This window comes from Capricornis sumatraensis, chromosome X (assembly GCF_032405125.1).
Source record: "Capricornis sumatraensis isolate serow.1 chromosome X, serow.2, whole genome shotgun sequence".
Lineage (NCBI taxonomy): Eukaryota > Metazoa > Chordata > Mammalia > Artiodactyla > Bovidae > Capricornis > Capricornis sumatraensis.
In genome coordinates this window covers 28,323,481-28,344,585 of record NC_091092.1, presented here as the reverse complement: position 1 = coordinate 28,344,585, position 21,105 = coordinate 28,323,481, and positions in this window count along the sequence as shown.

The window sequence follows — 21,105 nt, the reverse complement described above, 5'->3', positions numbered from 1 at the left end:
GATTTCTGGGCACTGACCCCACCCTCTGATCTCTGGACAATGACCGCATCCTTTCAGGCCTGAACCAGCCCCACTATCTGATCTTTCAGGAGTGATCTGAACTCTCAGGCTTGGACCATGAACCCACTCTCTGATCTGTGTGCAGTGACTCCACCTTCTCTCTCTGGTTAGTGACGCCTCCCCTTTGGCCTGGAGACTGACCACACCCTCTGATCTTTGGGAAGTGACCTTACTCTCTCATATCAAGGCACTGACCTTACCCTGTTGTCTCTGGGCAGTGACCTCACCCTCTGATCTCTGAGCAGAGATCCCAGCCTCTGATCTCTGGATAGTGTCATCATCCTCTGATCTCTGGGCAGTGACTTCACCCAATGATTTTTGGGCAGAGACTGATCTCTGGGCAGATATCGTACCCTCTGAACCCTGGATATTGACAATACTGTCTGATCTCCGGCAGTGACCTCACGATCTGAGCCCTGGAAATTACCCACCAACTTGGGCCAGGGCAGTGACCCCATCTTTGATCTCTTGGCAGTAACCCCACCCTCTCAGGCCTGGGGAGTGACCTCATCCTCTCAGGCCAGGGCAGTGAGCCCATCTCTTATCTCTGGTTAGTGACCATACCCTCTCAGGACTGGAGAGTGAACAAACCCTCTGATCTCTGGGCACTGACCTCACGTTCTGATCTCTGGACAGTGACCAACCCTCTATTCTCTGGTCAATGACCCCATCCTCTGATGTCTGGATGGTGACCTCACCCTCTGATCTCCAGGCAGTTACCTCACCCTCTCAAGGCTGGACATGACCTACCCTGTGATCTCTGGGCACTGACCTCAGTCTCTCAGTCCTGGAAGTGACCCCACTGCCTCAGACCTGTGCACTTGACCTCACCTTCTGATCTGTGTGCAGAGAACCCACCCTGTGATCTCTGGACAGTGACACTGCCCTCTTAGACCTGGACACTCACCCCACCTTCTGAGCTCTGGGCAGAGATATCACCCTCTAATCTCTGGACAGTGACCCCACCCTCTCAGACCTGGACAGTGACCTCATACTCTGATCTCTGGACAGTGACCCTCCCTCTGATCTCTGGGGAAAGATCCCACCCTCTGATCTCTGGGCAGTAATCCAACCCTCTCAGGTCTGTGCAGTGACCTCACCCTCTGACTTTGGTTAGCAACTCCTGCACTGCATGCCTGGTGAGTGACCACATCCTAAGGCACTGGCCCCACCCTCTGATCTGTGGGCAATGACCTCACCCTCTGATCTCTGTGCACTGACCCCCCCTCTGATCTCTGGGTATTGACATCACCATCTGATCTCCGAGTAGTGACTCCACAATCTCAGGCCTGGACAATGACCCCACCTAATCAGGCCAGGGCACTGACCCCATCTCTGATCTCTCATTAGTGACCACACCCTCTCAGGACTGGTGAGTGACCATACCCTCTGATCAATGGACAGTGACCCCACCTACTGATCTCTGGGCAGTGACCCTACCCTCTGATCTCTGGGCAGAAATCCCACCCTCTGATCTCTAGACAGTGACCCCACCCTCTCAGGCCTGCACTGTGTCCTCACCTTCTGATGTTTTAGCAGTGATTCCCATAATCTCAGGACTAGACAGTCACCCCACCCTTTGATCTCTGGGAAGAGACTGATCTCTGGGCAGTGACCCCTCCCTCTAGACCTGCAGAGTGACCCCACTCTCTCAGGCCTGTGCAATGACCACACCCTCTGATTTCTGGGTAGTAATCCCACCCTCTGGTCTCTGGGCGGTGACCCTACACTCTGATCTCTGGTCAACGATCCTACTCTGTTATCTCTGGGCAGTGACCCTACCCTCTGATCTGTGAACAGTGACATCACCTTCTGATCTCTGGACAGTGACTGTACCCTCTGATCTCTGGGCAGATCCCACCTCTGATCTCTCAGCAGTGAACCCATGCTCTGATCTCTGGGTACTGACATCACCCTCTGATTTCTGGGCAGTGAACCCACCCTCTCAGGCCTGGACATTGTCCTCACCCTCTGATGTTTTAGCAGTGATCCCATACTCTCAGGACTAGACAGTGACCCCACCCTTTGACCTCTGGACAGACAGCTCATCCTCTGATCTCTGTGCAGTGACCTCACCTTCTCATCTATCTCTGATGTCTGGGCAGTAGCCCCACCCTGTCATGCCTGGGCAGTGACCTCACACTCTGTTCTCTGTTGAGTGACCTCACACTCTCGGGCCTGATCTGTGACCTCACCATCTGATCTCTGGGAAGTGACCTCATCCTCTCAGGCTCAGACAGTGTACTCACCCTCTGATGTTTTAGTAGTGACCCATACTCTCAGGACTAGACTGTGACGATCTTTGGGCAGATGCCTCACACTACAGTGACCCCACACTTTGGTCTCTGAACAGTGACCCAAGCCTCTAATCTCTGGGCACAGATCCTACCCTCTGATATATGGACAGTGACCCCACCCTCTCAGGCCTGGCCAGGGACCTGACCCTCTCAGGCCATGACAGTGACCCCATGTCTGATCTCTGGGGAGTAACCACACCCTCTCAGGCCTGTACAGTGACAACACCCTCTGATTTCTGGGCAGGAATCCCACACTCTGGTCTCTGGGAAGTGACACTGCACTCTGAACTCTGGGCAGTGACCCCACTTTCTGATCTCTGGGCAGTGACCTTAGCCGCTGATCTCTGGGCTCTGACCCCAGCCTCTGATCTGTGGACAGTGACATCACCAGCTGATCTCTGGACAGTGACTGTACCCTCTGATCTCTGGGCAGATCCCACCTCTGATCTCTGGGGAGTGAACCCATGCTCTGATTTCTGGATACTGACACCTCTCTCTGATCTCTTGGCACTGACCCCACCCTCTCATCTCTGGACAGTGACCTCATACTCAGAACTCTGAGTAGTGACTCCACCCTCTGGTCTCTGGCCAGTGACCTCACCCTCTCAGACAGGGACAGTGGCCTTACCCTCCACTGTTTTAACAGTGATCCCACACTCTTGGGACAAGACAGTGACGCAACCCTCTGATCCCTGGAGAGTGACATCATGCTCTGATCTCTGGGCAGTGACCCCACCCTCTCAGGCCTGGACAGTGACCCCAGCAGTGACCTCACCCTTTTTTTCTGGTTAGTGACCCCTCCCCTCTGCTTGGAGAGTGACCACACCTCTGATCTTTGGGAAGTGACCTCACCATCTCATATCAAGGCACTGACCTTACCCTGTGGTCTCTGGGCAGTGACCCCACCCTCTGATCTAAGGATAGTGACCTCACCCTCTGATCTCTGGGTAGTGACCTCACCCTCTGATCTCTGGATAGTGACATAACCCTCTGATCTCTGGATAGTGACATAACCCTCTGATCTCTTGATAGTGACCCAACCGTCTGATCTCTGGGCAATGAACTCACCCTCTGATCTCTGGACAGTTACCTCACCCTCTCAAGGCTGGACATAACTTCACCCTGTGATCTCTGGGCACTGACCTCAGTCTCTCAGTCCTAAAAGTGACCCCACCCCCTCAGGCCTGTGTAGTGACCTCACCATCTGATCTGTGTGCATAGATGCCACCCTCTGGTCTCTGGCAGTGAGCCTACAATCTGAACTCTGGGCAGTGACCCTAGCCTCTGATCTCTGGACACTGACCCTAGCCTCTGATCTCTGGACACTGACCCTAGCCTCTGATCTCTGGGCAGATCCCACCTCTGTACTCTGGAGAGTGAACCCATGCTCTGATCTCTGGATACTGACATCACCCTGTGATCTCTGGGCAGTGACCCCAGCCTCTGATCTCTGGGCACTGACCCCCCACCCTCTCATCTCTGGAGGTGACCTCATACTCAGAACTCTAAGTAGTGACCCCACCCTCTGATCTCTGTGCAGTGACTCCGCCCTCTCAGACCTGGACAGTGGCCTTTACCTCCGATGTTTTAACAGTGATCCCATATTCTCGGGGCAAGACAGTGACCCAACCCTCTGATCCCTGGATAGTGATATCACACTCTGATCTCTGTGCAATGACCACTCCCTTTCAGACATGGACAGTGACCCCAGCCTCTGATCTCTGAGCATTGACCCCACCCTCTGATCTAAGGATAATGACCTCACCCTGTGATCTCTGGATAGTATATCACCCTCTGATCTCTTGATATTGACCCAACCATCTGATCTCTGGGCAATGACCTCACCCTCTGATCTCTGGGCAGTTACCACACCCTCTCAAGGCTGGACATGACTTCACCTTGTGATCTCTGGGCACTGACCTCAGTCTCTCAGTCATGAAATTAATGCCACACTCTCAGGCCTGTGCAGTGACCTCACCCTCTGATTTCTGGGCAGTAATCCCACCCTCTGGTCTCTGGACAGTGACCTTATACTCTGATCTCTGGGCAGTTACTTCATCCTCTCAAGGCTGGACATGACCTCACCCTGTGATCTCTGGGCACTGACCTCAGTCTCTCAGTCCTGGAAGTGACCCCACTGCTTCAGACCTGTGCATTGACCTCACCTGATCTGTGTGCAGAGAACCCACCCTCTGATCTCTGCACAGTGACCCTGCCATCACAGATCTGGACACTGACCCCACCTTCTGATCTCTGGACAGTGACCCCAAACTCTCAGACCTGGAGAGTGACCTCATACTCTCATATCTGGACAGTGACCCCACCTTCTGATCTCTGGGCAGTGACCCTAGCCTCTGATCTCTGGACAGTGAACCCATGCTCTGATTTTTAGGTACTGAGATCACCTTCTGATCTCTGGGCAGTGACCTCACACTATGATATCTGGGCAGTGACCCTACGCTCTGGTCTCTGGGCAGTGACACCATCCTCTGATCTCTTGGCTCTGACCCCACCCTCTCATCTCTGGACAGTGACCTCATACTCAGAACTCTGGGTAGTGACCCCAAACTCTGGTCTGAGCCAGTGACCTCACCCTCTCAGACATAGACAGTGGCCTTACCCGCCGATGTTTTAACAGTGATCCCATACTCTAGGGACAAGAGAGTGACCCAACTGTCTAATCCCTGGATAGTGACACCCCCCTCTGAACTCTGTGCAGTGACCCTGCCTTCTCTGACTTGGACAGTGACCACAGCCTCTGACCTCTGAGCAGTGACCCCACCCTCTGGTCTCTGGGCAGTGACCCTACTCTGTTATCTCTGGGCAGTGACCCCACCCTCTGGTCTCTGGGCAGTGACCCTCCTACTCTGTTATCTCTGGGCTCTGACCCTACCCTCTGATCTGTGAACAGTGACATCACCTTCTAATCTCTGGACAGTGACTCTGAACTCTGATCTCTGGGGAGATCCCACCTCTGATCTCTGGGCAGTGACCCCACCCTCTGAACTCTGGGCAATGACCTCAGCCTCTGATCTCTGACCATTGACCACACCCTCTGATCTAAGGATAGTGACATCACCGTCTGGTCTCTGGATAGTGACCTCATACTCTGATCTCTGGGCAGTAACCTCACCCTCTAAAGACTGGCCATAACTTCACCCTGTGATCTCTGGGCACTGACCTCAGTCGCTCAGTTCTGGAAGTGACCCCACTGCTTCAGACCTGTGCAGTTGACCTCACCTTCTGATTGTGTGCAGAGAACCCACCCTCTGATCTCTGGACAGTGACCTTGCCCTCTCAGAGGTGGACACTCACCCCACCTTCTGATCTCTGGGCAGAGATCCCATCCTCTGATCTCTGGACAGTGACTGCACCCTCTCAGACCTGGACAGTGACCTCATACTCTAATCTCTGGACAGTGACCCTCCCTCTGATCTCTGGGGAAAGATCCCACCTTCTGATCTCTAGGCAGTAACCCCACCCTCTCAAGTCTGTGCAGTGACCTCACCCTCTGACATTGGTTAGCAACCCCTGCACTGCATGCCTGGTGAGTGACTACACCCTCTAATATCAAGGCACTGACCTTACCCTGAAGCAGAAGATATTAAGAAGACATGGAAAGAATACACAGAAGAACTGTACAAAAATCTTCATGACCAAGATAATCACAACGGTATGATCACTCACCTAGAGCCAGACATCCTGGAATGTGAAGTCAAGTGGGCGTTAGAAAGCATCACTACGAACAAAGCTAGTGGAGGTGATGGAATTCCAGTGGAGCTATTTCAAATCCTGAAAGATGATGCTGTGAAAGTGCTGCACTCCATATGCCAGCAAATTTGGAAAACTCACCAGTGGCCACAGGACTGGAAAAGGTCAGTTTTCATTCCAGTCCCAAAGAAAGGCAATGCCAAAGAATGCTCAAACTACCGCACAATGGCACTCATCTCACACACTAGTAAAGTAATGCTCAAAATTCTCCAAGCCAGGCTTCAGTAATACGTGAACCGTGAACTTCCTGATGTTCAAGCTGGTTTTAGAAAAGGCAGAGGAACCAGAGATCAAATTGCCAACATCTGCTGGAGCATCGAAAAAGCAAGAGAGTTCCAGAAAACCATCTATTTCTGCTTTATTGACTATGCCAAAGCCTTTGACTGTGTGGATCACAATAAACTGTGGAAAATTCTGAAAGAGATGGGAATACCAGACCACCTGACCTGCCTCTTGAGAAACCTATATGCAGGTCAGGAAGCAACAGTTAGAACTGGACATGGAACAACAGACTGGTTCCAAATAGGAAAAGGAGTACGTCAAAGCTGTATATTGTCACCCTGCTTATTTAACTTCTATACAGAATACATCATGAGAAACACTGGGCTGGAAGAAGCACAAGCTGGAATCAAGATTACTGGGAGAAATATCAAGAACCTCAGATATGCAGATGATACCATCCTTATGGCAGAAAGTGAAGAGGAACTAAAAAGCCTGTTGATGAAAGTGAAAGAGGAGAGTGAAAAAGCTGGCTTAAAGCTCAACATTCAGAAAACGAAGATCATGGCATCTGGTCCCATCACTTCATGGGAAATAGATGGGGAAACAGTGGAAACAGTTTCAGACTTTATTTTCTTGGGCTCCAAAATCACTGCAGATGGTGACTGCAGCCATGAAATTAAAAGACGCTTACTCCTTGAAAGGAAAGTTATGACCAACCTAGATAGCATATTGAAAAGCAGAGACATTACTTTGCCCACAAAGGTCCGTCTAGTCAAGGCTATGGTTTTTCCAGTGGTGATGTATGGATATGAGAGTTGGACTGTGAAGAAAGCTGAGCACCGAAGAATTGATGCTTTTGAACTGTGGTGTTGGAGAAGACTCTTGAGAGTCCCTTGGACTGCAAGGAGATCCAACCAGTCCATTCTGAAGGAGATCAGCCCTGGGATTTCTTTGGAAGGAATGATGCTAAAGCTGAAACTCCAATACTTTGGCCACCTCATGCAAAGAGTTGACTCATTGGAAAAGACTCTGATGCTGGGAGGGATTGGGGACAGGAGGAGAAGGGGACGACTGAGGATGAGATGGCTGGATGGCATCACGGACTCAATTGACGTGAGTCTGAGTGAACACCTGGAGTTGGTGATGGACAGGGAGGCCTGGCGTGCTGTGATTCATGGGGTCGCAAAGAGTCGGACACGACTGAGCGACTAAACTGAGCTAAGCTGAACTAGGTGCCTATTCACTTGCAAGTCATTGCTAGCGTCACTAGAGGGCGCACTCCTACCAAAGACCACACAAAGTTCTGAAAACAATATTGTCACATTTTCTGAAGTCTTAAAAAAAATCAAATATATTTTCATCCATTTTTAAACACCTAATGATATCCTGGTATCCTTTTCATTTATCTTATGTCTGCTTACTTTGCTTTTAGAATTAGAAGATGTCTCTGTCATGACTGTCAAAATAACGGATTTTCTATTTAAGACTAATTCTGCCTCTTTGCCCTAGGTGGTAGCGTGAACCCTCTGAGGGTCTGTAGTTTCTCACTACAATTTTCTCACACTGCTACCGAGGGGAGATTGTCACAGTTACCTTGTCAGTGGTCCTGTCATGCTTTCTTTGGAGTTTTGAGACCAGCTTTTAATGGCAATCCACTCCAGTACTATTGCCTGGAAAATCCCATGAACAGAAGAGTCTGGTAGTCCATGGGGTCGCAAAGAGTCGGACACGACTGAGCGACTTCTCTTACTTACTTACTTAGTTTTGTTTTTATAGATTAAAATTTTTGTGAGTTTGATGGCTTTGAGAGAAAAGCAAAGGATTTTTTCCCCTTGTTTGAAGGCCAAATAAATCCTGATATTGGAGTGTTTGGGGAGCAGGAACTGGGTTTATTTGAGGAGGTGTTTGGAGGTGGCAGTACTTGCTAGGGGAACTTTTCTCATGAAGCAAGCCCATTGCCAAACTCAAGACTGTGTCAGTTCACTGTTGCTATGAGGCATACAACACTGAGACACAGAGAATATTAGTGTGAGAGAGACCTAAATAAACAATGTCATTTCCTGACTGCATTTGGTGAAATCCTAGGGCTGTACAAATGTGTGATGTGAAGTTTGTTAAGAAGTTTTAAAGCCCAAATTTGTACTAAAGGAAAGTTTGTCCACTCAAATACCAGGCTACCTTCTTCTGGGTTATACCTCAAAATAATTACTCTTGGAATCTCAGTACTTAAACTTCTTTTACATTTCATTGATTAATAATAATAATGTCTGATATTTACTAAATGCTTGCTATGTAGCAAGCACCTTGCATGCATTATATGATTTAGTAATGTGGTTGATATGGTTATTTTCACACTTTGCAGATGAGAAAACAGAGGCCTGGGCAGGGGATGAGGAGTGATTTTTTAGAATCAGATTGGTCATTTTTTTTTCTTTACCTTTAAGCGATTCGATCACTTAACTTAGGTCTGTCGGACTCTTAACCATAAATTATGTGGCCTTCCCATATAGGTAGTGTGTTACACTATGTTTCCCTTCCCCTCTTTTTTTTAATATAAACAGTTTGTATGCATCTGTTTGTATAAAGTGGTATAAACAAGTAAACCAAAAGGCACATATGAGCCACCCTCAGCGTAAAGCCATGGAAGCTTTTGGGAACTTGCACTGGGTGTGAGCTCTCAATGCAACAGAGAGCACTGAGTGAAAAGACTTGCTGGAGGCCTATATGGAAGTTTGAGTGGCAGCAAAGTAGGGCCCATGTGGCTTAAGTTAGTGTATAAAAGGGAGAGTAATGGAAGGGACCAGATTAATAGAAGGGGGACAGATTTTAAAGGGACTTGCAGACCTTTTACTTACAAGCTTTTACCCTGAATTAAAAGTGCAGCCATTGCAGAGTTCTGAAAACGTGAGAGACATGATCTGACTCCCAGGTTTAGCAGGATTGTTATAGCTGCCGGGTTGAAACTAGACAGCTGCTAGCTTTATGCTGAGTGCGGCCCATATGTGCCACTTTTTAAATATAAATTTATTTATTTTAATTGGAGGCTAATTACAATATTGTAGTGGTTTTGCCATACATTGACATGTATCTGCCACGGGTGTACATGTGTTCCCCATCCTGAACCCCACTCTCACCTCCCTCCCCATCCCATCCCTCAGGGTCATCCCAGTGCACCAGCCCTGAGCACCTTGTCTCATGCATCGAACCTGGACTGGTGATCCATTTCACATATGATATTAACATGTTTCAATGCCATTCTCCCAAATCATCCCACCCTCACCCTCTCCCACAGAGTCCAAAAGACTGTTCTATACATCTGTGTCTCTTTTGCTGTCTTGCATATAGGGTCATCATTACCATCTTTCTATTTTTTTCCTTTTTTTAATTTTTCACCACAGGTGTACATGAGTTCCCAACCCTGAACCCCCCTCCCACCACCCTCCCCATATCATCTCTCTGGGTCATCCCAGTGCACCAGCCCCAAGCATCCTGTATCCTGTATCGAACCTAGACTGGTGATTCGTTTCTTACATGATAGTATACATGTTTCAATGTCATTCTCCCAAATCATCCCACCCTCTCCCTCTCCCACAGAGTCCAAAAGTCTGTTCTGTACATCTGTGTCCCTTTTGCTGTCTCACATACAGGGTTATCATTACCATCTTTCTAAATTCCGTATATATGTGTTAGTATACTGTATTGGTGTTTTTCTTTCTGGCTTACTTCACTCTGTATAATAGGCTCCAGTTTCATCCACCTCATTAGAACTGATTCAAATGTATTCTTTTTAATGGCTGAGTAATATTCTATTGTGTATATGTACCACAGCTTTCTTATCCATTCATCTGCTGATGGACATCTAGGTTGTTTCCATGTCCTGGCTATTATAAACAATGTTGCGATGAACATTGGGGTACATGTGTCTCTTTCAATTCTGGTTTCCTCCGTGTGTATGCCCAGCAGTGGGATTGCTGGGTCATATGGCAGTTCTATTTCCAGTTTTTTAAGGAATCTCCACACTGTTCTCCATAGTGGCTGTATTAGTTTGCATTCCCACCAACAGTGTAGGAGGGTTCCCTTTTCTCCACAACCTCTCCAGCATTTATTGTTTGTAGACTTTTTGATAGCAGCCATCCTGATCAGCGTGAAATGGTACCTCATTTGTGGTTTTGATTTGCATTTCTCTGATAATGAGTGATGTTGAGCATCTTTTCATATGTTTGTTAGCCATCTGTATGTCTTCTTTGGAGAAATGTCTGTTTAGTTCTTTGGCCCATTTTTTGATTGGGTCGTTTATTTTTCTGGAATTGAGCTGCAGGAGTTGCTTGTATATTTTTGAGATTAATTCTTTGTCAGTTGTTTCATTTGCTATTATTTTCTCCCATTCTGAAGGCTGTTTTTTCACCTTGCTTATAGTTTCCTTCGTTATGCAAAAGCTTTTAAGTTCAGTTTGGTCCCATTTGTTTATTTTTGCTTTTATTTCCATTACTCTGGGAGGTGGGTCATAGAGGATCCTGATGTAATGTATGTCAGAGAGTGTTTTGCCCATGTTTTCCTCTAGGAGCTTTATAGTTTCTGGTCTTACGTTTAGATCTTTAATCTATTTTGAGTTTATTTTTGTATATCATGTTAGAAAGTGTTCTAGTTTCATTCTTTTACAAGTGGTTGACCAGTTTTCCCAGCACCACTTGTTAAAGGGATTGTCTTTTCTCCATTGTATATTCTTGCTTCCTTGGTCAAAGATAAGGTGTCCATGGGTGCGTGGATTTATCTCTGAGCTTTCTATTTTGTTCCACTGATTGATATTTCTGTCTTCGTGCCAGTACCATACTGTCTTGATGACTGTAGCTTTGTAGTAGATTCTGAAGTCAGGCAGGTTAATTGCTCCAGTTCCATTTTTCTTTCTCAAGATTGTTTTGGCTATTCAAGGTTTTTTGTATTTCCATACAAATTGTGAAGTTATTTGTTCTAGTTCTGTGAAAAATACTGTTGGTAGCTTGGTAGGGATTGCATTGAATCTATAGATTGCTTTGGGTAGTATACTCATTTTCACTATATTAACTCTTTTAATCCATGAACATGGTATATTTCTCCATCTATTTGTGTCCTCTTTGATTTCTTTCACCAGTGTTTTATAGTTTTCTATATATAGGTCTTTTGTTTCTTTAGGTAGATATATTCCTAAGTATTTTATTCTTTTCATTGCTATGGTGAATAGAATTCTTTCCTTAATTTCTCTTTCTGTTTTCTCATTGTTAGTGTATAGGAATGCAAGGAATTTCTATATGTTAATTTTATATCCTGCAACTTGACTATATTCATTGATTAGCTCTAGTAACTTTCCGTTTTCTCATTGTTAGTGTATAGGAATGCAAGGGATTTCTGTATGTTAATTTTATATCCTGCAACTTGACTATATTCATTGATTAGCTCTAGTAATTTTCCGGTGGAGTCTTTAGGGTTTTCTATGTAGATGATCATGTCATCAGCAAACAGTGAGAGTTTTACTTCTTCTTTTCCAATCTGGATTCCTTTTATTTCTTTTTCTGCTCTGATTGCTGTGGCCAAAACTTCCAAAACTATGTTGAATAGTAAGTGGTGAGAGTGGGCACCCTTGTCTTGTTCCTGACTTTAGGGGAAATGCTTTCAATTTTTCACCATTGAGGATAATGCTTGCTGTGGGATTGTCATATATGGCTTTTATTATGTTGAGGTATGTTTCTTCTATTCCTGCTTTCTGGAGGGTTTTATCATAAATGGATGTTGAATTTTGCCAAAGGCTTTCTCTGTATCTATTGAGATAAACATATGGTTTTTAATCTTTCAATTTGTTAATGTGGTGTATTACATTGATTGATTTGTGGATATTGAAGAATCCTTGCATCCCTGGGATAAAACCCACTTGGCCATGATGTATGATCTTTTTAATATGTTGCTGGATTCTGTTTGCTAGAATTTTGTGAAGGATTTTTGCATCTATGTTCATCAGTGATATCAGCCTGTAGTTTTCTTTTTTTGTGGCATCTTTGTCAGGTTTTGGTACTAGGGTGATGGTGGCCTCATAGAAAGAATTTGGAAGTTTACCTTCCTCTGCAATTTTCTGGAAGAGTTTGAGTAGGATAGGTGTTAGCTCTTCTCTAAATTTTTGGTAGAATTCAGCTGGTAGAATTTGCTGGAAGATATCTGATTACAGTTTCAATTTCCGTGCTTGTGATGGGTCTATTAAGATTTACTATTTCTTCCTGGTTCAGTTTTGGAAAGTTGTACTTTTCTAAGAATTTGTCCATTTCTTCCAAGTTGTCCATTTTATTGATATATAGTTGCTGATAGTAGTCTCTTATGATCCTTTGTATTTCTGTGTTGTCTGTTGTGAGCTCTCTATTTTCATTTCTAATTTTGTTGATTTGATTCCTCTCCCTTTGTTTCTTGATGAGTTTGGCTAATGGTTTGTCAATTTTATTTATCTTCTCAAAGAACCAACTTTTGGCTTTGTTGATTTTTGCTATGGTCTGTTTTGTTTCTTTTGTATTTATTTCTGCCCTAATTTTTAAGATTCCTTTCCTTCTACTAACCCTGGGGTTCTTCATTTCTTCCTTTTCTAGTTGCTTTAGGTGTAGAGTTAGGTTATTTATTTGACTTTTTTCTTGTTTCTTGTGGTAAGCCTGTATTGGTATGAACCTTCCTCTTAGCACTGCTTTTACAGTGTCCCACAGGTTTTGGGTTGTTGTGTTTTCATTTTCATTTGTTTCTATGCACATTTTCATTTCTTTTTAAATTTCTTTTGTGATCTGTTGGTTATTTAGCATCGTGTTGTTCAGCCTCCATATGTTGGGATTATTAACGGTTTTTCTCCTGTAATTGACATCTAATCTTACTGCATTGTGGTCAGAAAAGATGCATGGAATGATTTCAATTTTTTGAATTTACCAAGGCTAGATTTATGGCCTCCATTATTCTACTGTTTGTTCCCTCCAGCGTGTTTTTTTTTTTTCATCTCATTTATTGGATTATTCATTATATATTGACTCTTTTTTATTTCTTCTAGGCCCTTGTTAAACCTTTCTTGCATCTTCTCAATCCTTGTCTCCAGGCTATTTATCTGTAACTCCATTTTGTTTTCAAGATTTGGGATCATTTTCACTATCATTATTCAGAATTCCTTATCAGGTAGATTCCCTATCTCTTCCTCTTTTGTTTGGTTTGGTGGGCATTTATCCCGTTCCTTTACCTGCTGAGTATTTCTCTGCCTTTTCATCTTGTTTATATTGCTGTGTTTGGGGTGGCCTTTCCATATTCTGGCAGTTTGTGGTTCCTCTTTATTGTGGAGGTTCCTTGCTGTGGGTGGGGTTGGACGGGTGGTTTGCGAAGCTTTCCTGGCTAGGGAAGCTTGTGTCAGTGTTCTGGTGGGTGGAGCTGGATCTCTTCTTTCTGGAGTGCAATGAAGTGTCCATTAGTGAGTTTTGAGATGTCAATGGGTTTGTTGTGACTTTGGGCAGCCTGTATGTTGAAGCTCAGGTCTATGTTCCTGTGTTGCTAGAGAATCTGTGTGGTATGTCTTGCTCTGGAACTTGTTGGCCCTTGGGTGGTGCTTGGTTTCAGTGTAGGTATGGAGGCTTTTGATGAGCTCCTATCAATTAATGTTCCCTGGAGTCATGAGTTCTCTGGTGTTCTCAGATTTTGGACTTAAGCCTCCTGACTCTGGTTTTCAGTTTTATTCTCACAGTAGCCTCAAGACTTCTCTATCTATACAGCACCGATGATAAAACATCTAGGTTAATGATGAAAAGTTTCTCCACAATGAGGGACTCCTGGAGAGGTTCACAGAGTTACATGGAGAAGAGAAGAGGGAGGAGGGAGATAGAGGTGATCAGGAGGAGAACAGGAGGAATCAAAAGGGGAGAGAGCAAACTAGCCAGTAATCACTTCCCTACGTGCTTTCCACAGTCTGGATCCCTCAGAGATGTTCACGGAGTTACACAGAGAAGAGAAGAGGGAGGAAGAAGACAGAGGTGGCCAGGGGGATAAAAGGGGGAATCAAAAGGAGAGAGACAGATCCAGCCAGCAATCAGTTCCCTAAGTGTACTCCACAGCCTGGAACATACAAAGAGATTCACAGAGTTGGGTAGAGAAGAGAAGGGGGAGGGAGGAGATAGAGGTGACCTGGTGGGGAAAAAGGAGAGTCAAAAGAGGTGGGGGGGGGGAAGCAATCAAGCCAGTTATCTCACTCCCAAGTAAAAATTGGTACTGAAGACTGGGTTCTTAAAGGTATAGTAATTGATAACAAATACCAAAGAACAAAGATTAAAAATCTAGAGTAGAGGTTAGATTCTCAAAATCATAATAATAAACAAACAAAACAAAGTCACAAAAATTATAAAATATATGAACGTTGCTTTAAAAGTAAGGTCTTTTTTTGACAAGGTAATAGTAGGTTATAAAAATGAAAATTAAAGGAGTAATAAAGGACTTAAAATTTTAAAAAATTTAAAAAATAAAAAAATGATAATAGTAAAACTATATCTAGGACTTTCTCTGAAGCTGTTGCAGACAGTGTGGGTTCAGTTCATTTTCAGATAGTTCCATGATTAGGCTTATAGTTCGCAAGATCTATAGGCCCCTTCCTATGTGGTCGGTGCTAACTACAGGGTTTTAATCTGTTGCATCTGTCACTTCCAAAGTGGTTCCCTCTGTTTTAGCTTCATCTGTTTGCTGGTCTCTTCAGCGTCTAATTTCTGCCCTGACACAAGGGGGCGATGGTGGTCAGTTTTTTAGGCTCACTTGTCCTCTCCTGCTGTGGGGATGGAGGAACACCACAAACAAATATCACTGGCATGTGTGGGGAGTGCTCACAGTGTTTCAGCCACACTGGGTTTGCCCCCACTCATGGTGTGTGTGCCTTCCCTGTCTACACTGCTCAGGCTCTAGGTTGCTCTGCCAGGGAACTGTCTGAGGCGGGCCCTGGGTTGCATGCAATTCCCAGGTCTAAGCCACTCAGGTTTAGGTTCTCAGGTACTCCACAAAGGTGCAGACTCGGTTGGGCCTGTGCTTTGTGCCCTTTCCAGGTCCAAGCAGCTCAGCTGACCAGGTGCTTGGTGAGCGCAGTCACCCCCAGTTGGAGGCTGCATCTTATCGCGTCCCCTGTCCCAGCTGCTCAGTTTTCTGGGTGTACAATGGGCGCGCCTTCTCAGGTGGGCCTTGTGTCTCTTCTGGGGAATTGATCTCTGGCTGCAACCCTCCCGGCGGATGTCAACCACCCAGAATCCCAAGAAGTCTTGGTTAGCAATGAAGCTTGCTTTCAGTTTGGTAGAGGATGCCTCTCTGGGGCCGTGATTGCCCCCTTCTGGTTCTGGCTGCCCCTGCTTGCTTGTCTCCAGCAGGGGATGTGCCGGTCCACAGCGGCTAGCTCTGCTCAGTACTTTGTTCTGTGAGTGGGCCTGGTGGTGTTTTAGTTTAGGGCTTTTCACGGGATATTTCTCTCTCTCTCTCTCTCTCTCTCTCTCTCTCTCTCTCTGGCTATCCCACAGTCTGGGTTGCTATCTCAAGTTAGTTCCCTCAGATTGCCCTCAGGGCATTCAGGCCTGGTCCTTACCCCAAGCAATTCAGCCTGTCCAGCCCCTGCTTGCTAGTGGTGGATGCAAGGGTCTGGGCTGCTTCTCTGCTGGGAGTTGCCCTTAGGCATGTAATCTATGAGTTTTAATTAATTATTTATTTTTCCTCCCAGTTCTGTTGCCCACTGAGATCCCAAGACTTGCCACAGACCTGCCGGGGAGAGTGTTTCCTGGCATTTGGAAATACTCTCTTTTTTAAGACTCCCTTCCCAGGACAGATCTCCATCCCTACCTCTTTTGTCTCTCTTTTTATCTTTTATATTTTTCCTACCTCCTTTTGAAGACAATGGGCTCTTTCTGGGTGTCTGTGTCCTCTACCAGCATTCAGAAGTTGTTTTGTGGAATTTGCTCAGCATTAAAATGTTCTTTCAATGAATTTGTGGGGGAGAAAGTGGTCTCCCCGTCTTATTCCTCTGCCATCTTAGGAGCGCCCCCCCATATGTGCCTTTTGGCTTACTTGTTTATACCACTTTATACAAACAGATGCATACAGGTTGTTTATACAAAACAAAAGAGGGGGAGGGAAGCATAGTGTTGCATACTACCTATATGGGAAGGCCATGTAATTTATGGTTAAGTGTATAAGGCTTATTAGAGCCTGACGGACCTAAGTTAAGTGATCTCTTAACTAAAAGAGGAGAGTGGGCATAAGTGGCTGGCCAAGCTGCCAATATAGGAGACGTAAGAGATTCAGGTTTGATCCCTGGGTCAGGAAGATCCCCTGGAGAAAGAAATGGCAACCCATTCCATATTCTTGCCTGGGAAATCCCATGGACAGAGGAGCCTGGTAGGCTACAGTCCATAGCATTGCAAAGAGTTGGATAAGACTGAAGCAACTTAGCACACATTGGTGGCTGGGATTGGTAAAAGGACAAGATCTTTGAGCAGAAGTCAAGCAAGTAAGGGGCCAGAGTATTACATGGATTATTTATAATGTAGAAAATATATGCATATAGACTCCACATGGATATTGAAATCTCCAAGAATGATGACATGAGTGGTTGTCAGAAAGACAGTGAATCATGAGCTAAAATCAACAATGAATAAGACGACTTGAACGGGAGGAGGGTCAGTTCAGTTCAGTTCAGTTCAGTTACTCAGTCGTATCTGACTCTTTGTGATTCCATGGACTGCAGCACACCAGGCTTCCCTGTCCATCACCAACTCCCGGAGCTTACTCATACTCATGTCCATAGAGTCAGTGATGCCATCCAGCCATCTCATTCTCTGTCGTCCCCTTCTCCTCCTGCCCCCAATCCCTGCCAGCATCAGAGTCTTTTCCAATGAGTCAACTCTTCGCATGAGGTGGCCAAAGTATTGGAGTTTCATCTTCAGCATCAGTCCTTCCAATGCACACCCAGGACTGATCTCCTTTAGGATGGACTGGTTGGATCTCCTTGCAGTCCAAGGGACTCTCAAGAGTCTTCTCCAACACCACGGTCCAAAAGCATCAATTCTTCGGCACTCAGCTTTCTTTATAGTCCAACTCTCACATCCATACATGACTACTGGAAAAACCATAGCTTTGACTAGATGGACCTTTGTTGACAAAGTAATGTCTCTTCTTTTTAATATGCTCTCTAGGTTGGTCATAGTTTTTCTTCCAAGGAGCAAGTGTCTTTTAATTTCATGGCTGCAGTCACCATCTGCAGTGATTTTAGAGCCCCCCAAAATAAAGCTTGTTACTGTTTCCATCGCTTCCCCATCTATTTGACATGAAGTGATGAGACTGGATGCCATGATCTTCGTTTTCTGAATGTGGAGTTTTAAGCCAATTTTTTCACTCTCCTCTTTCATTTTCATCAAGAGGCTCTTTAGCTCTTTTTCATTTTCTGCCATAAGGGTGGTGCCATCTGCATATCTGAGGTTATTGATATTTCTCCCAGCAATCTTGATTCCAGCTTGTGCTTCATCCAGCCTGGCATTTCGCATGACGTACTCTGCATATAAGCTAAATAAGCAGGGTGACAATATACAGCCTTGACGTATTCCTTTTCCTATTTGGAACCAGTCTGTTGTTCCATATCCAGTTCTAATTGTTGCTTCTTGACCTGCATACAGATTTCTCAGGAGGCAGGTCAGGTGGTCTGGGATTCCCATCTCTTTAAGAATGTTCCACAGTTTGTTGTGATCCACACAGTCAAAGGCTTTGGCATAGTCAATAAAGCAGAAGTAGATGTTTTTCTGGAACTCTCTTGCTTTTTCAATGATCCAGTGGATGTGGGCAATTTGATCTCTGGTTCCTCTGCCTTTTCTAAAACCAGCTTAACCATCTGGAAGTTCACGGGTGAAGCCTGACTTGGAGAATTTTGAGCATTGCTTTGCTAGCATGTGAGATGAATGCAATTGTGCGGTAGTTTGAGCATTCTTTGGCATTGCCTTTCTTAGGGATTGGAGTGAAAACTGACCTTTTCCAGTCCTGCAGCCACTGCTGAGTTTTCCAAATTTTCTGGCAGATAACTGCAATAAGGAGGTGTGGTAGGCGATATAGTCTGATAGCAAACTGATTGAAAGGAGCTAGGCCAGGGGGGTTAGGAGGGAACCCATGGACAGAAAGTGCTAAGGTAGAGCAAGGATATATACCCCACCTCTGTGTTCAGTGGTCTGTTGGACATGAGAAAAAATGGCCACCACTTGAGAAGACTTTACAGGAAGCAAGATCCACAGAGGGGAGCCAAGTTTTTGATACAGCAAAAAGTTCAAGCGAGGTTTTGGAGAAGTTGAAGGTTTTGGGAATTTTGCAAAGAGCAGGAGAAAAGGGTTTGGGGGTGTGGGGAGGGGTGGTAGATGGAGCCAGATTAGGAAGTGTAGGGATTCATTTCGATGTGAGAAAGAATGTTAGCAATCAGGTATAGTGAACAGACTTGTGGTTGCCAAGGGAGAAGGGGGTGGGGGAGGGATGGATTGGGAGTTGGGATTAGCAGATGCAAAGTATTATATATAGGATGGATAAACCACAAGGTCCTATTGTAAAACACAGGACATTACATTCAATATTGTGTGCTAAGCCATAATAGAGAAGAATATATATATATATATATATATATATATATATATATACACACACACACATTCTTTTTCATATTACATTGTATTATATATACACACACTTTGCTGTACAGCAGAAACTATCACAACCTTGTAAATCAACTATACTTCAATAAAAGAAATTTTAAAATATTTTTAAAAGAATGTGAGTAATATTGGATGATCTAGGTGGTTGGAACTTTTTGTGATGATTGATGTGGATAGGCATTTAGAGCATGATGAGTCCCTCTGAGCTCTTGGCTGGGGACAAATGGGCAGATTTTAAATGTAGCTTCTTCTTGAGAATGGTCTTATGTAGTGCATAGGGGGAGGTGGAGTGGTGGTTTCATCAGGAGCATGTAGAACACTTTGATCTTTTCCAGACAGGTGCCAAGTCTGGAGGAGGCTTGTTCTTACCATGAGGGATTGTAACTGTCAGGGTCTCCCTTTTTATCCTGTTGGCTAATTGCAATGCTTCATTTATTTATTTATTTTGTTTTCATAGGCTGCTCATCACTTTAAAATAGCACAGTGATGATTGTTTTTATATAAACTATACATGATTATTATAAAATGTTCAAGTAATTGAGGAAAGTGAAGCAAAAAATTCTCTGTAAGTAACCATCATTAGCACTAACTAGGTGTACATCATCTCAGACAACTGTATGAATTTTTACATTTGTAATTATTTCACATCTTCTTGGATTTCTTTTAAATAATATGGGTCCATTGTTATAAACAATTTGAATACTATAAGTTGACCCTAATCCTCTTGCTTTACAAATGAGGACTTTGAGTCCTAGAGAGAGGACCTGTCCAAAGTCAATTAGATCTAACTGTCAATTAGATACAGCTCCCTTGACTCCCCAGTACAATTTTTTTCCCTTTTAAACCATGTTTGTCTTTTCTTCTCTTACCATCTACATGGCATATCCCCTGCTCTTTCACCATATAGGTCTCTGAAGGGCTCCCTTTGTCTTTTGATTCAAACATTTATTCATTTAATCATTCAACAAATTATTCATTGAATACCTACTACAGGCCAGGCAAAAGTGATAGCTGTTGGGGATGTGGTGGTGAACAAAACAGACAAGGTCTTTGACCTTGTGATGGTTATATTTTACAAAATGCACAGAAAGTTTATGCTTCCCTTCTCAATTTTCTCCAATCAAACCGAGACCTATAATTATGATTTATTTATATCCCCAGATCCTTCAATGATGATGGGAAAACAAAATGGAAGTTAGTATGATATAAAGAGTGAAAGCTCCTCAATTGTCACCTTTTATCCCAGTCTTAGTAAGTGTGTGTATACATATGTGTATGCACGCGCGCGCACACACACACACACACACATGCAGATAAGAAGGACCCTTCAAGTTTTTTATTTTAAGCCAGCAGTGGTTCTGAAGTTCACTAGTTGAGAGTGCATTCCTGTGTTTTCATTTTCTACAAGTAGAACAATGCAGCCATATGCCAGTCTGCCTCTGGATTTAGTACTTGATGCTTGGAATCTGAACAGATGCTGAAAGCTATTAATCAAGCCCTTGAATGGAAGCCCATTCGTGTATGTTGTAGACATAGGCCAAAGTTGAATGTAGTAGCCAACTGAGCAGCTGGCAAGGGGATAGAAAAATGAAGAACCTGCCAACATTGGTTGCAATTTGATGGGCCATGGGAGCCACATCATCTGGTCAGTGTCCCATAATTCCTATAATTTTGGAAATGGAAGCAATACTTAGAGCCTCATGGTCTTTTAACCTCGATTGTTAAATGAGTGAGTGTTTTTCAAAACAAACAAAAATTACCCCGATATGGTCTGAATAAGACTGATTTGTATCATGCCTAAAATTGAAAAATTCTTTAAGATTTTCAGCTTTTAAATTTCTTAGATGTAAAGAAGAAGCCTCAGTAATGTATGTTTGATTAATACCAGCCAGCTCCCTAAATCATTTACTGTTAACTCACTACTCTTCTTTGCCAAACACCACATGTGCTCTTCTTTCAGATATTTGCCTTCTAATCAGATTTCACAAGAAGCCTCAATGAAGTCGTTATAACCAGACATGAACTAATTAACCTTTTCTAATTTAAAAAGCCTAACAGGGAATGGTCTCTGT